Source organism: Eumetopias jubatus, unplaced genomic scaffold (genome assembly GCF_037043125.1).
Source record: "Eumetopias jubatus isolate StellerSeaLion01/CBP00866 unplaced genomic scaffold, mEumJub1_p1.0 scaffold_6, whole genome shotgun sequence".
In the NCBI taxonomy this organism is placed as follows: domain Eukaryota; kingdom Metazoa; phylum Chordata; class Mammalia; order Carnivora; family Otariidae; genus Eumetopias; species Eumetopias jubatus.
In genome coordinates this window covers 108,934,345-108,950,017 of record NW_028274812.1, presented here as the reverse complement: position 1 = coordinate 108,950,017, position 15,673 = coordinate 108,934,345, and the positions used below count along the sequence as shown (strand labels likewise).

General features: G+C 46.6%; 1 pseudogene; it reads right to left on the bottom strand.

Moving 5' to 3' along the window:
* Positions 1 to 7,316: 7,316 nt before the first annotated feature.
* LOC148164124 (uncharacterized) lies at positions 7,317 to 8,041 on the bottom strand (annotated as a pseudogene).
* Positions 8,042 to 15,673: the final 7,632 nt, after the last annotated feature.

The window sequence follows — 15,673 nt, the reverse complement described above, 5'->3', positions numbered from 1 at the left end:
CGCCCTCGTGGCCACATGGCTCCTGTCGGCATCGCTCCCCTGCGGCGGCCGCGCGCCAGGCCTCAGTCCTGGGATCATTAAACACCAAGACGAAATGGCAAGGGGTGTCAGAAACCCGCCTGGCAAACTACTGCCTAGTGAGTGGATTGGCAGGGGGGGGGAGGGGCGCTACCTCCGAATGTGTCCCCTTCCCATCCTGTGGTGCGCGGCCGGGAAGCTAGGGGCGCCACAGCACAGTAAGGCCACCGCGGGCCCGACGAAGCCGAAGCGGTAGTGTGCTGGGGCGCGCGGGGTGCCCTGCCCAGCCCAACCAGGTGAGCGTCGCTTCTCTCCCGAGGCCTCGTCCTCCCCAGGTCTTCCGCGGCGGGGAAAACTTGCGTCCCGGGCCGCCAGGGGGAGCCGAAGGGCGAGTGAGGATGACCCCGCTCCTGTCCAAACCCCACTTCGAGGATACGCCGCTGGGTGTACCGTACACGCTGGACGTACGACAGCGCCAACCTCGTTTTTATTGCTCCCCCCTCGAATGACTCTGGGGAGTCGCCGTGAATGCATGTGCGTGCAAACAGTCCCCTGCCCCAGGCGCGGGGATCTGAGGGGATCCCGGGACCCGGGTTCCGTAGCCTCAACAACTTGAGAAGGGGTCGCTGCGTCCGGTGGCCTAGCGGCCCCGCCGATCAGAACGGCCCAGAGATTCACCCGGGCCTCACCGCTGGCGGGCCACCGTTCGAGGGGCCTGGAGCTTGGGGGTTGGAGTGTTGGGGAGGGGCGGTGGCGCACCCGCTTCCTCCGAATTCCTTCATTGCGAAGGTGGGCGGTGCAGAGAACGGCCGGGAATACCCAGAGCAAAGCTCCCATCAGCTTCTCGAGAATCGGGGACAAGCGAAGGCGGGGACCCCAATGGCCTCCGGCCCCCTTTAACCCCTGCTCCTTTTCTCGGGACCGGCGTGTCGGTCTGTCGGTCTGTCTGTAGTGAGTCCCTGCCTCCGCTTTTCAGCTCCGACTATCGACTGCGTTTGGAGCCGAGCGCTCTCCTGGGAGCCGTACTCACACACGTGCGCACTCACGCGCGCGCACACTCGTCACACTTGCAACTCGGCGTCCCGGGTTCCTGGGCGCCGCTGCGCCCGCAGTTCAATGGCTGCCGCGGCTCAAACACCTCTGGAGATCCTGGCCTTGACTTTACCCCAAGTCTCTCGACCTGAACGGCAATCAATACTCCTTTTTAAAAGAGTGCGGGATCGTTCGCTTGCCTCCACCCGCCTCCCCAAACACACACGTATACACCGCATCGGAGATTTCCTTTCTCGAACTTTCGTGAAGGGGCGAAATAAAAAAAAGAAAAGAAAAGAAAAGTCCCCTTTCTTGAGGATTTCCTATCTGGGCTCCAAACGGGTATTTTTCTCCCATTGAAGTAAAGAGAGGAAAAAAGTTTGCTTAGAGTGTAGGGGGAGATTAAAGTGGACATGAACGGCATCACCCCCATCTCTCCCCTGATTCGATCCCTTTCCATCAGCTGAAACCAAGCAATTCGGCCAGAAAGGATTCCGTTCCTTTGAGGTCCTTCAAAAAGGCCCACTTCGGAGCTGGGCGGTCAATCTGCGCTGCCAGAATCCCTCCCCACCCCCAATCATCGCTCCTCCCGGAGCCTGCGGTGCAGACGTGACCTTAAAGAGGCCCCGAGGGAGCGGGTTGGAAAGCCCAGCTCCCGGTTCCCGGGGCAGCGTTTGACGTGTCAGCCCCTCGCTCTCCTCCTTTCCCCCTCCTCTCAGTCCGGTCCCCCTCTCCCACCCCACCCAGACCCTCGCGTGGGACGCCGACACCGATCCAGGGGAGAAGACGCGACTGACAGTTAAATTGCAATGTAGGCCGAGGGGGGGGGAAAGGGACCGTGTTTCTTTAACGGGCCCTGCAGACAAAGCGTCTCCCCTCGGAGCGAGCGGAGTCGGGCGCAGCCGCGCGCAGACCTGTCAGCGCGTCTCCCGCGCTTAGGAGAGAGTTTGCAAAGTCATAATTATATCTCTTAACCTGTCTTGCTCTCTGCAGAAGAAGGTCCCATTATATTGAAATGAGATTATTAGCCATCAAATACTTTCTTTCTCGGGAGTTGTTTTTTTTTTTTTTTTTTAAATTCAAATACCTTAACGACATGGCAATTGCATTTTGATCAGATTTAGTTGGCTCCCCAGCCCGGTGCGGGAGCCGGGGCGGGAAGGCAGATGGTTGGGGAGGGAAGGAAGGGGGGTGCCAAAAGAGTTTGCAAAGAGAAGCTACCCTTCTTTCATCCTTGCCTTAGGTCTCAACTATCTGGTGGGGACCTGTAGGTCTGGGGAGGGAGTGTGAGGTAAGGGAAGTTGGCGCAAGGTGGTGGGACGTTTTCTATCCCTTCCAGATTGTCTGCTTAAACCGCTTCTTTGAAAATGAAACGGGAGTTTCAGGTGGGGCGGGGGCCAGGCTGAGTAAGTTTCAGGGCTGCAGGAATAGGGGTAGGTCTGGGGCACCAGGTAAGGATTGAGACTGGAGCTGGCGGTCGTTCAGGCTTAGCTGTTTCCGCGCAGGTTGGTTCAGGGCTCCTGCCAGGTTCCTAGTGAATGGAATTTCAGTATGTGATAAATGGGTTTTGCTCTACGCCCAAGGTCTGTCTGGTTTTACCTAAGATTGTGAGCCCCTTGAGGGGGAAGCCCATCTTGTTTCCAGACTCTGGAAACCCTGTCCCTACTGCCAACAGAGCCCTCCCCCCAGTCCTCTCCCTGGATTGGGGGGGTTGTTGCAGGGAGGAGGCCGTGAGGTGGAAGATTTTCCAGACTCTAATTGTAAAGCCCCTCACTTTGACTTCCCCTGGTGAGAGGAGCAGCCAGGCTTCTGTTTTCCTTGGCTTCAGCCCAGACTCAAGGAAAATATAGGAAGCAAGACAGCTCACCAGTCCCACCTCCCCCACATGCTTCACATGCAATTCTGGTGGGTCCAATGGTGCATCTAGTTCCACTCCATCACCTGCCAGATGACCATCTTTCTTCGGGTACTCAAAAAACAAAATGGCATCCAGAATCCAGAAACTTAGCTTCTAGACCAGGCTAGAACCATGCCACTCACCTTGGACCAGACAACCCCTGTCAATGAACCTCAGTTTCTCCCTGTGCATAAGGAGAGTCTTGGACTTGGGATCTGTACCATCCCTTTCATCTCTGACATTATTTACCTATAAAGAAGGTTCTGAGTAGAGTGGTCATCTAGAAGAGTCCAGAAAAGCCATACCACTTCTCTCCTCCCACCTCTTCAGAAAAGCAAGGGAGTGGGTGGGGGGGGTAGTTAAGTATGGCTCTAAAAGTCTCCAGATGCAAAAACTTTGGGAAAATTTCAGTGTCTACTGAAGCTGAAGCATGCATACTTATGAGCCAGCAATTCTATAGGTAGGCATTGCTCCAACAGAAATGTATAGTGTGTTCACCAAAGGACATATACAATAACGTTCACAGCAGCACCCTTCACAATAGCCCCAAAGTGGAAACTACCAAGTCCACTATCAATAGAATAAATAAATCAATTGGTATAGGCACACAACAGAATACTACAGAGAAAAGAACGAACTATTGCTATATGCAACATGGATGATTCTCACAGACAATATTGGGCAAAAGAACCAGACATGAAGGAGTACATAGTACATGTTTCCATCTATTAAGAGTTCAAGAAGAGGCAAAAGGAATCTATGCTATCAGAAAGCGAGATGGTAGTTACTTCAAGAGAGGATGAGGAGAAGGGAGTATGAGGGAAGCTTCTGAGCTGATGGTGATCTGATTTTTTAAAAATTTTATTTATTTATTTATTTGAGAAAGGGAGCGTGCGCACACACAGAGGGAGAGGGAAAAGCAGAACTCCCCTCCATCATGGAGCTGGATCCCGGGACCCGGAGATCATGACCCAAGCTGAAGGCAGATGCTTAACACTTAACCAACTGAGCTACCAAGGTGCCCCTGGTGATCTGATTCTTGATCAGGTTATACAAGTGTGTTCAGTTTGTGAAAGTTCATTGAGATGTGCACCTATGCTAAATGCATTTTGTGAATATATATTTAAGCTTCAAATTAAGATTTTTCTTCCCCTCAATCCTCAGTTTCACCCATACACACTCCTGTTCTAATGTCTCAAACCCCATAATAGCAGGAAGCCAATCACTAACGTCATACTGGACCCTCCTGCCCTTGCTCAGCACCATGGAGCATCCACAAATGCCCTCAAAGGGTTTTTGGTCTAGTCTGGAAGTAGACGAACTTAAGTGAAACAATTGAGGAAATATCCAGTGGTATAGAGTGAATAGTTTATGATCCTGTGAGCCGACAGCCTGGATTTGAATTCCCTATCCACCCCTTACCAACTGTGTGACCTTGGACAAGTGACTTTACCTCTCTGGATAGTATCTGAAACATGGAGAGGACCATACATCAACTTGCTCACAAGGCTGTTGTAAGGATTTCATCAGATAATTTGTGCAACAGCAACAGGTGCTCTGTAAATGCTGGACGCTATTCTTACCGGGCATGGTGGCAGCTCCGGTTCAGGCTGACTCAGAGTTCAGAGGAGGGGGGATGAGTATAAGCTGGGGAGGAAAGGCTGGCCGAGAAACAGACAATTTGAGCTGCGGAGAGGTTGATGAAAAGGGAGCTTCAGAGGATCATCTGGAGCAGTGGTTCTCAACCAGGGACAGTATTGTCTTCCGGGGGCCATTTAGCATTGTCTGAAGACATTTTTGGTTATCATAACTCCGAGTGCACTATCATAACTACAAGCACATGGTAGCTAGAGGTCAGGGATGTTGCTAAACATCCTACAATGCACAGGGCAGCCCCCATAACAAAGAATTATCTAGTGCAAAATGTCAATGGTGCCAAGGTTGAGAATTCTTGATCTAGGGGATAAAAAGGATTTGGTGGCAAAGGAAAGGCATTCTAGGACAGAGAAGGGTGTTTTCTGGAAGACCCGATATGAACTGAGGGGAGGTGGCATTAGGGAGTGCCCAGAGGTGTCCCAGTTCTGGTCTTCATCCCTCAGGCTACAAGTTCCTCATTCACCTCCCTGATTTCAGAACTTGCTGGGGGTCTAGAAGGTTCATCCTGGACCTGGTTTCTTTGCTGCTCTCAGGAGAGACTTCGATAAAGCAAAGCAGATTCCTCTGAGATTTGTAAGACCACAAGCATCCCATCTGCACTGGAATCACAACTGAAGGAAATCTCTAAGGTCTAAGAGACTCATGGGGAGGGACTTGTCCACTGCCCTGCAGTGCATCTGGGAAGGCTGGGACTCAACCCTCGAGTTCTATCATTGATGTATAGCAAGTTAGGGAGGAAGAGATTGCAGATATTGATTAAATAACCTAGAAGGAGGGATGCCTGGGTGGCTCAGTTGGTTAAACATCTGCCTTCAGCTCAGGTCATGATCCCAGGGTCCTGGGATGGAGTCCTACATCGGGCTCTTTGCTCAGAGGAGAGCCTGCTTCTCCCTCTGCCTGCTGCCCCCCCCCCCCGCTTGTGCTTGCTCCCTATTTCTCTCTCTCTCTCTCTCTCTGTCTGACAAATAAATAAATAAAACCTTTAAAAAAAAAACCTAGAAGGGAAAACATGACATTTTTTAAAGGTCAAAAGGAAAGTTGGCACTGAACTTCGGAAGTGCCCAAGAGAACTATGTGATTCTCTAGGGGCAAGTATAATTCCAGGCCCCAGAACCATGATTCATAGTCATGGGATTCTAGAAAAGAGGGAATTGACATTGATTAATCAAAAAAGTTCTTGCCTGAAGCCATTTGTCTATTCCAGGCACTGTTCTTAAACACTAAGGACACAGCACAGAACAACAGAGGCAAAGCAAACCTTCTTGGGGCATATATGCAACAGGAGGAAAATGATTGAAAAAAAAAAAGGCATAATGTAACACCAGGCATTTAGTTGAGCGCCTACTATGGGTTGGGTGTTATTTATAAATATTCTCAACTTTGCAAGAAACTTGAAGATAGAAATTCCTTCCCCCAACTTAAGATAGAGAAACAGGCTCAAAGAAGGTAAATGACTTTCACAAAGTCAAAGTCATTTATTGACTAATAAGTGGAAGATTCAAGATTTGAACTCGGGTGGCCAATTCATGATAAAAACACTTAGTAAATTTATAAGGAACATCCTGAACCTGAAAAAGACTATTTACAAATAAAACAAAACCCTACAGCAATCATTATATTTAATGATGAAATAGTGAGTTTCATCCTTTAGATCAGGACAAGATGTCCACTTCAACTTTCAATTCAACATTGCATTAGATATCCTAGCTAGGACAATGAGACAAGAAAAAGAAATAAAAGGCTTAAAGATTGGGGAGGGAAAAGTCAAAATATTATTATTCATAGATGACATTAAGTTGTACATAGTAAACCCAAAAGAATTTACAAACTACTAGAATTAATAGAATTAACCAAGTCACTAAATGCAAGTGATAAACTCAGATAAATTATATTTCTTTATACCAGCAACAAAAAATAGAAAATAAGATTATGAAAAGCAATGCAGTAATAGGTGGGTAATATCTAAAAGGTATGTGGTTTCTTTGCAAGGTGATAAAATGTTCTAAAGTGGATTGTGATGATGATCACACATATCTGTGAATATATTAACGACCATTGAATTGTACACTTTTAATGGGTGAAGTATAGTATGTGAATTATATCTCAATAAAACTGTTCTTTTAGAAAAAAGATGAAGGTGAGTGTTGCAGAGGCTCTCCTTCCTACACTACCCATCACCAGTACTTAGAAAAATTCCTTATAAAAAATACAATTTACAGCAGCAGCAAAACTTATCCAGTGCCCAGGAACAAATGTAATGAAAAATGTTCAAGACCTCTACACCGAAACTACAAGCCATTACTAGGAGAATTTAAGGACCTAAATAAACATAGTGATATACCATGTTCAGGAATGAGAAGACTCGTATTTTAATGATACCAGTTCTCACCAGACTGATATAAAGATTCAATACAATTCCAGTCAAAATTCCACCAGGTTTATGGATTTATGGAAATTGACCTCAGGTAGTTCTGACTCTATGGCCCACTGGAACTGGACACTAGAGAAAAAAATCCAAAGGTCACAGTACCCCCTATACACAAGGTAACAGGCAGCCATAACTAAAAAACCATTAACACCCTCAATTATAAGATCAGGACCCTGAAAAACCCAAGTGGTAGTAGAATGAGAAGATAAAATATATTCTCAGTTCAAACAATTACTGTGCTTTCAGTAGATATGAGAGAAAGACCACAATTGACTAAATACATTTTTATTTAAACAAGAATGGTAGAGAGGACTGGGGCACCCTCTGCAAGCAATATCATTGGAGAGATGGCTCTTTGGCTGGGGAGATGGCTCTTTCCCAAAGGGATATAGGGTGCAGTAATTTCTCTGGCAAGGACTGGGGGAGTGGGTCAAGAAGTCCCCGGGGCCACACGCCCATGGATACCAGCTTGTGCAGTGGCATGGCATTGCAGGAAGTTCTTGACCTGTGCCAAGATAGCATCTGGGACTTGGCCTTGGCCTTGGGCTTTAGAGAACTCTGGGAGAGTTGAGCCCTGAAGATAATCACTGGAGGAGACAGCTGCTTCTTCCCTTTTGACAAGCTAGGGAACACCCAAGAGGCTGGGCAGGAAACTGGAGGGGTCGGGGGTGCAGCACTGCTTTGGTCCTCAGACTACACCCACAGAGGCAGGGCTCAGGGCCATGGAGCACAGAGAAGCAGAACTTATTCCCCAATGAGAGAGGGGGCAGAGCCCTTAGGCTTTCCTCTGCCTCCCATCTTGATCCCTTGGGGTGCCTGGCTTTCCTAAAAGGGGGGAAGTTCAGATCAGTTGAAAGAGAAATAAAGAAAATGCAAAGACAGAGCCCCCTCCCCTCCTCCCCCCACACCTGGTCCCAGTACAGTACTCACTCCGCCTCTTTCCAAAGGAAGTTGTCTTCCTCCAGGTGCAAGGACTTAGAGATGGATTCTACAACAGGGTGTCTCTTCATTTTCTCTAAAAAGAAGAGAAATAGAGAAATTGAAAGCTGGGGCGGGAGTGAGCTGGTGACTAGAAATATCAGTGAGTCAGAGGAGTTTTCAGGGGAGAGGAGGGTGAAGGATAAGGAGGAGAAGTCTGATTCTTCAGGCTGGAGGATTAGAACCTCCCACACAACCTCTCTCCCAACACACACCTCTAATAGGGGAATCAGTCAGACTTACTCTTTTATAGAGTCTGGGGTGTGAACTGAAATGTGAGAGGGGATGAGAGGAAAGATGTAATTGAGAGAGAAGGGGGAATTCTCTTTTCCACCTCTTGCAGTGTCTCTTTGAATCCATGGAAGTCCAGGGACTGAAGGCCTCTATCCCTACTATGATGTCACTGATGGGTTGCAGCTACTCAGTTCCAAAGACCCCATGTTGAGTCACTGAGCTGTGGACCCCAGGTTCTCCTTGGAGCCTAGAAGGTCCTGCTTCTTCCCCTGGTAGTACACTAACAGCATCAGTTCCAGAAACAGGTCAGACTTTTCTTCACTTTCATTCCCATGTGCCCAGCACTGTGGGACCTGACATGAGAAATATGGCACTCTTCCTGATCTCATGGAGCTTGCAGTCTAGTTGGGGAGAAGCACACACAGGACGCCGTGTAATGCCACTGGTGTGTGCCCCCCATATGCCGAATTGAGTGTGGGTTTGTTTTTTTTTTTTAAGATTTTACTTGTTTATTTGACAGAGAGTATAAGCAGTGGGAGTGGCAGGCAGAGGGAGAGGGAGAAGCAGACTCCCTGCTGAGCAGGGAGCCGGATGTGGGACTCGATCCCAGACAAAGGCAGATGCTTAGCCAACTGAGCCACCCAGGCACCCCAGGACTGAGTGTGTTGGCACCAAGAGATAATAAGGTTGATCTCCACAGGCTGGGGTGTCTGGAAAGCTTTCTGCTGGGGGAGGAAGAGTGGAGTTGGGTTTAAGAATGGATGAGATTTGGGTAGAGGAACCAGGAAAGAGTAGCTGGAACAAATGCAAAACAAGATCAGGAGCCAAGAGGCCAGCTTGGCCGGGGCGAGGGATTCACATTTTATGGGAACCAGGCAAAAAGAGGGCTGGAAAAGCAGCGTGGAACCCTGGTGGGAGGGTCTTAGTTTCCAAGGTGAGGATTTAGGGCTTACTGAGGGTAATGGAAAGCCCCTGGAGATGAGCTAGAGAATTCTATCAGCCAGCGTCCCCACAGGAAACAGATGGCACACTCGAGTTTGAAGAATTGAAAGAAAATTTGATGGTGTATTAAGTTTCCTAGGGCTTCTGTAACAAATAACCACAAACTGGGTGGCTAAAACAGCAGACATTTACTTCTTTCCCAGTTCTGGAAGCCAGAAGTCTGAAATGAAGGTGTCAACAAGGTTAGTTCCCTCTGGAGGCTCTGAGAGAAAACTGTCCCATGCCTCCCTCCTAGTTTCTGGTGGTTGCCTGCAATCTTTGGTGTTCCCCTGGCTTGTAGCCGAATCATTCCAATCTTTGCCTGCATCACCATATGGCCTTCTTCCTTGTGTGTTTTCACATGTCCTTCTTACAAGGACACCAGCCAATGGAGTTAGGGCCACCCCAAATCGGTATGACCTCATCTTGACTAATTACATCTGCAAAAACTCTCCTTCCAAGCAAGATCATGTTCTGAGATTCTGGGTGGACATGAATTGGTGGGGAAGACACCATTCAACTCAGCACAAAGGGACTATTATTTACAAAGGTATATATGGACAGATGGGGGAAACCCCAAGGGATAGTGCAGTGCCTGGGGCTATAAAAGCAGAGAGATGTAACCACTTCTAAAAGGCAAGGGGAAGGAGTAATTAGAAGAACCAGGAGGAGAGTCAGAGAAGGCTGCCTTGAGAGGAGCTGTGACCTTTGGTGAAGCCCAAAGCAGCCCTGTGGGGAGGGAACCAGGGCAATAGGTGCTCTGCCCTCACTCTGTTCCCTTGGACCTTTAGTCAGGCTTCCATTCCAACATGAAGCCAGAAGGCATGAAAGCCATGATGTAGCCCATACAGATCATACACCCAAGGTGGGCAAAATGGGTTCTGGAAAGACAAGTGGAATATGGCAAGTATAAGGGGTTGACAGTCGGCAAGACACATTGAGAAGAGGCAGATGAAGACCCAGGAAAGGGTAAAGGTCTGGACAGGGACTGTGGGGTGACAGTGTCTCCTCAGCCCTCACATCCGGTCTTCTTTAGACATCGGTCATGTGGTTGAGCTTGAGGCACCCATTTGTGTCAGGACAGGGAGCCTCAGGGGTAAGGGCCCCAGCCCCTGGGATAGGAGGGATAATGGGGTGACTGAAAATATCTCAGTCCACATGCTGGCCTGGGACCAAATTTAATCATAGTCACATTTGTTGGCAGACTCACTGTTTTTGAAACTTGAATTTGAACACCTTCAGGTGGGTCCTTCTGTTCAACTTTGCCCTCAGCCTCACCCATTTCCCATTATCCCATTCAGGACACACTTAACTCTTGTCCATTACCTGCCCAGCCCCTGGAGGCATTTGAGTGTTCAACCTCTACTTGAAGACATAGAGTGGAGAGAGGAAACAGACTAGCCTTTAAGATGAGGCTCCCCATCGCTGTGCATCCCCACCCCACAGGGCAGAATCCTCTGGGGGATGGGGAAGGGGGACCGGCCCCTGAACATCAGGAAAGACCAGATGAAGGTATGGGCCAGGTGAAGGGCTGGAGAAAAGGCTTCTTTAAATGGAAACATTTCCTGGGAAGCCCTCAACTTTTGTTTCTGGCACTTATTTTCTGTCAGGGAACTTAGACAAATTCTCTAATACCTCTGAGCCTCAGTTTTCCTTTCTGTAAATAATGATGCCCATCTTGTAGGGTCGCTGTTAAGGATGAGATGAGATCATTCTCATTGCCAACTATGCCATCAAGGACAATGGAAGTTATTGTCTACTTGCTATCTGCACTTCCTCATCTCCCATTCTCTAATTTTAAATGAATTATTCCACCAAAATGAGGCCAGTCAAGGTCACCAGTGACCTCCACATGGCCGAGTCCAGTGACCAGTTCTCAGTCCTCATTGTTACCACCTTATCTGGAACACCTCAGGCTTTCTATCTTCTTGAAATACTCCCTTCATGTTGGCTCTGGGACATCTCACTCTCCTGGTCTTCCTCCCACCTCCTTGGCCATGCCTTTTCAGTCTTTCTTGCAGGATCTTCTTCTTCTTCCTGACCTCTTTTAGATTCGGTTTCCCAGGGCTCCATCCTTGGGACCCCCCTGCCCACTATCTACACTCACACCCTTGGTGATTGTAGGAGTTTCCTGGAACTGCTATGACTAAGTACCACAAACTGGGTGACTTCAACCAACAGAAATGTATTTTCTAGCAGTTCAGAAGCTGGAAGCCTGAAATCGGGGCACATGCTCCCTCCAAAGCTTGAGGAAAGAATATTTTCTTGCTTCTCCTAGCCTCTGATGATTGCCTGCAATCCTTGGTTTGAGCAGCGTAACTCCTATATCTGCCTCCATGTTCACATGTCCATCTTCCTCTGTGGGCGTCTGTATCCAAATCTTCCTCTTCTTAAAAGGAAACCAGTCATTGGATTAGGGCCCATCCTAATGCAAAATGATCTCATCTTAAGTTGATTAAACCTGCAAAGACCCTATTTCCAAATAAGATCACATCCATAGTTCATAATGGACATCCTCTCTCTCAGGGGTTGCTTCTGCTCTTGATGCCATTTGTGGTTTGGAATTGCTTTATTCATTCATTATCAATTTGCATTTATTGAGCACTTCCTATGTGCCAGATACCCCCTAGGCTCGAGGAAAATAAAGATAAATAAGAAATAGTCTCTATTCTGCAGGTATTCCTAATCTAGTAGGAAAAGGGACAAGTAAACCACATATGATCTATGCATAGGGGACAACCTTCTTGAGCCCCAGAGAGACACCTAAACCAGCCCCTTAGCATATCAGAGAGGATGGCTCCAATCCCACACAGGAAAGCACCACCAGGTTTCCCCTTTTTTCCTCCCACCATCCCATAGGCACCCAGAGCTTCTTTCAATCCAAACACACCTCTGTTGAGATTATGCTTTCATATCTTACCCAGTGGTGAGGATTACTGCATATTTCTTGAAACGTATCCATTCAAAAAAATATTTTTTTATTCAAGAAATACTTAGTGAGGCAAAACTCCTGCCTTTATGAAACTTATGTGCTATTGGGAAAGACAGATAATTAATAAATAAGCAAATATAATTTTAGTGTAGCCAATGATATGAAGAAAAATAAAGCTAGGTAAGGGAATAGCGAATGATGAGAGATACTATTTTATTTTTTTTTAAGATTTTATTTATTTGAAAGAAGAGAGAGAATGCGCACATGTGAGCATGAGTGGGGGGGACAAAGGAAGAGGGGGAGGGAGAAGCAGATTCCCCACTGAGCAGGGAACCTGCCCGCTCCGCAGGCTCAATCCCAGGACCCTGAGATCATGACCCAAGCTGAAGGCAGACACTTGACTAAGCCACCCAGGTGCCCCGAGAGACACTGTTTTAGATGGAGTTGTCTAGGAAGCCCCTCTAAGAAAGTGACATTTCAGTCTGCATCAAGGAAAAGAGTGCAGTTTCCTGGGAGAATGATTTTCCAGGTAGAACAGGAAGGAATAGCAAGGAGGCCAGTGGGGGTGTGGAGAGGGTGATGGGTGTGGTGAGGTCAGAGGATAAGCAAAACTCACACCACAGGAGGCTGTGAGAGCCTGGGTGAGGACCTGCACTGTATTTTAAGTGTGAAGAGATTTGAACAAGAACAGCCTGTCCAGCCTATCTTTTAAAGATGGCTCTTTGGACTCTAGGGAGGTAGAGATGGAAACTGAGAGACCAGTTATCAGGCCCTGTAGTGGTCCATTTGGGTGTTTATGGTGGCTGGACACAACACTAGTGTTCTTGGACTTCATCTTGAAGGTTTTGGGGCCACTGAATTCTTTTTGAGCAAGAGTTTGACATGATTGGGTTTCTGTTTCAAAACAATCACTCAGACAGCAGGGAAGATGGATTGGGAGATTAAGAGTGGACAGGATAGGCGACATAATTTGCAGGGCCCAGTGCAAAATGAAAATACAGGGACACTTCTCAAAAACAAGTACAAATTTCAAGAAAACAACAGTAGAGCATTAAACCAAGTGCTGGACCCTCCTAAGCATGGGACCTGTGGGGCACTCATCCACAAAGCCCACTGTGACACTGGAGGCATAAAAGGTTTCCAGATTCCATCCCTTCACCTCTTGAATACCACCCAAAATATAAAATAAAGCAAGAAACAGAAACACAACTACATCTTCAATAGAATGAGGAGACATTTAAATCCTTGAAGCACAATAAGAAACAGAGCAGATGGCAGAATGGCATATGACCTAGCAAAGAAGAAAACTCAAACCCTATATCTGCAGAGGTATCATGGAGAGGAAAACCTACTGGCCTCAGAAAATTTAGGAATGATTAAAAAATGGGAGACACCAGCTACTGAAGAAAACCAAAGTGAAGCAGAGGGCTAGACACAGGGATTATTTGAAACCCTGCATAAAGGAGTAATGAGACCATTCTAGACACCCACCTACTGCTTACAATCAGCCAATCACACCTTCCCAAACCTGCAGGAGACCTGACATTTGTTCTGGAGTTATGGTATGAACCAGGGAGGCTCCAAAATGGGAACATCAAAAGGTCCGAGAAAATCAAACCAGAGTCTGTATGGTAATGAGCGCCCCAGGTCCCTCCCATCTCAGTTCCAGACACCAGCAGCTTGGCTCCCACACAGGAGATGGAAGAAGCCTTCTCCAGAGAAACCAAATGGCCCCAGAGAAAAGACTGGCAAACTCTGGCATTTGGAATTCCCAATAAAACAGCCAGCTGGCCACCCGATCAAGACACAGCAGTCCACAAGCTCATCTATGCAATTCCAATCAGAAAAGTCCAAAAATAATCAAATATTTAAGAAGACTCAAACATAGGAAAAAAAATAAGGGGAAAAAAGCTCATAGAGAAAAGAAAGAATTCTAGGAAGCAGAACAATTCAAATAAATTTTAATTCATAGCCTCAGGAAGATAACAAAAGATATTGTATCCGTGACACAAAAAAACAGGATACAATATTTTTAAAAAATAAAAAGGAACAAAGAACAAATTAAAAATAGTAGTCAAAATGTAAAAGTCAGTAGTAAGGTTGATGATAAAGTCAATGAAATGTCCTAGAAAGCAGAACAAAAAGATAAAGTGAGGGATAATAAGAGAGAATAGATAAGAAAATTAAAGGATTAGTCCAGAGGATGAAAACTGACTATTAGAATATAATGAAAGAACTGAAACAGGAAATTGTAGCAGGTTGTATTTCCCAAAGATGGCTGCAACACCTCATATCACACACACTTTTCTCAAACCTTGCCATGCCCCTATTAAGAGATACTATCTAACTCCCTTGGCCTTGAAACTGGAAAGGTCTTTGTGACTCTATTCACCAATACAGTATGTGACTTCTAAAGCTAGGTCATCAAAGGCAATGCTCCTTCTGCTTTGTTTGCTGGAATAATTTCCCTGGGGCCCCGAGCTGCCATTCGGCAGTCCGATTGCCCAAAGGCCACAATGCTGTAAGGCAGACCAAGCTATGCTATGTGGAAGGATCACACTGGCTACCATGAGAAGAAGGTGGGGCAGGGGTGTAAACCCCCAGGTACTCCAGTCCTCACTGTTCCAGCTCCAGCTACCATCTGACTATAATCTCATGAGAGAGAACGACTTAGCTGAGCTTTCCACAGGTCCATAAGAGGTTATAAAATGATTGTTATGCTTTTAGGTCACTAAGTTTTGGGGGTGATTTGTTAAATAGTAAATAAGAACATTGCCTAAGAGATAACAGAATTCCTCAGATCGAGAGATACAAGTTGACAGACTTAAAAAAGCCCACTGAGGGCCTGGCATAATTATTGGAGCCACCAGAGGGCACAGCATTTGAAATTTCAGAACAAAAGGATTCATTTAAAAAAAACCAAAACTTGTTTTTAATGGAGGGAGTGAGGATTACATAAAGTGGGGCAATGACACAGAACAAATACCAGTCTGGTTCTGAACTTCCCCAGGGTAACAACAAATGCTACAAATCAATGGATCAATGTCTTTGCATGAAGTAGGCTATGCTCTGGTAACAATAAATCCCCAAATTAAAACAACAGAAGTTTATTTTTTGCTCACATAATAGTCCTGGATGAATGTTCAGGTAATAGGCAGGCTCTCTTCCATGGGACCTGTGCTCCTTCCACATTGTGGCTCAGCCATACCACAGGCTCCCTCCAGACCTTTTTTGGACCGTGGGCCCTTTTGGCTCTCTGATGACACCTGTTGACCCCTTCTTAGGATATTTTCAAGTCCACAAAACAAAACTCATACTAGTAAAAACCAATTATGTCGACATATAGCTAACAAAACATAAAAAGACAACCTGATGTAGTAATTATTATATGTTTCTGTATTCATTCAATAGCTAACAAGAGAACACATTTAAAGCATAGGTGAGTTAAAGTTACATTTATTCTTTAAAGACATATCAGTGTGAAGACTGATTACAATTGTGGCCTGCATATCAAGGA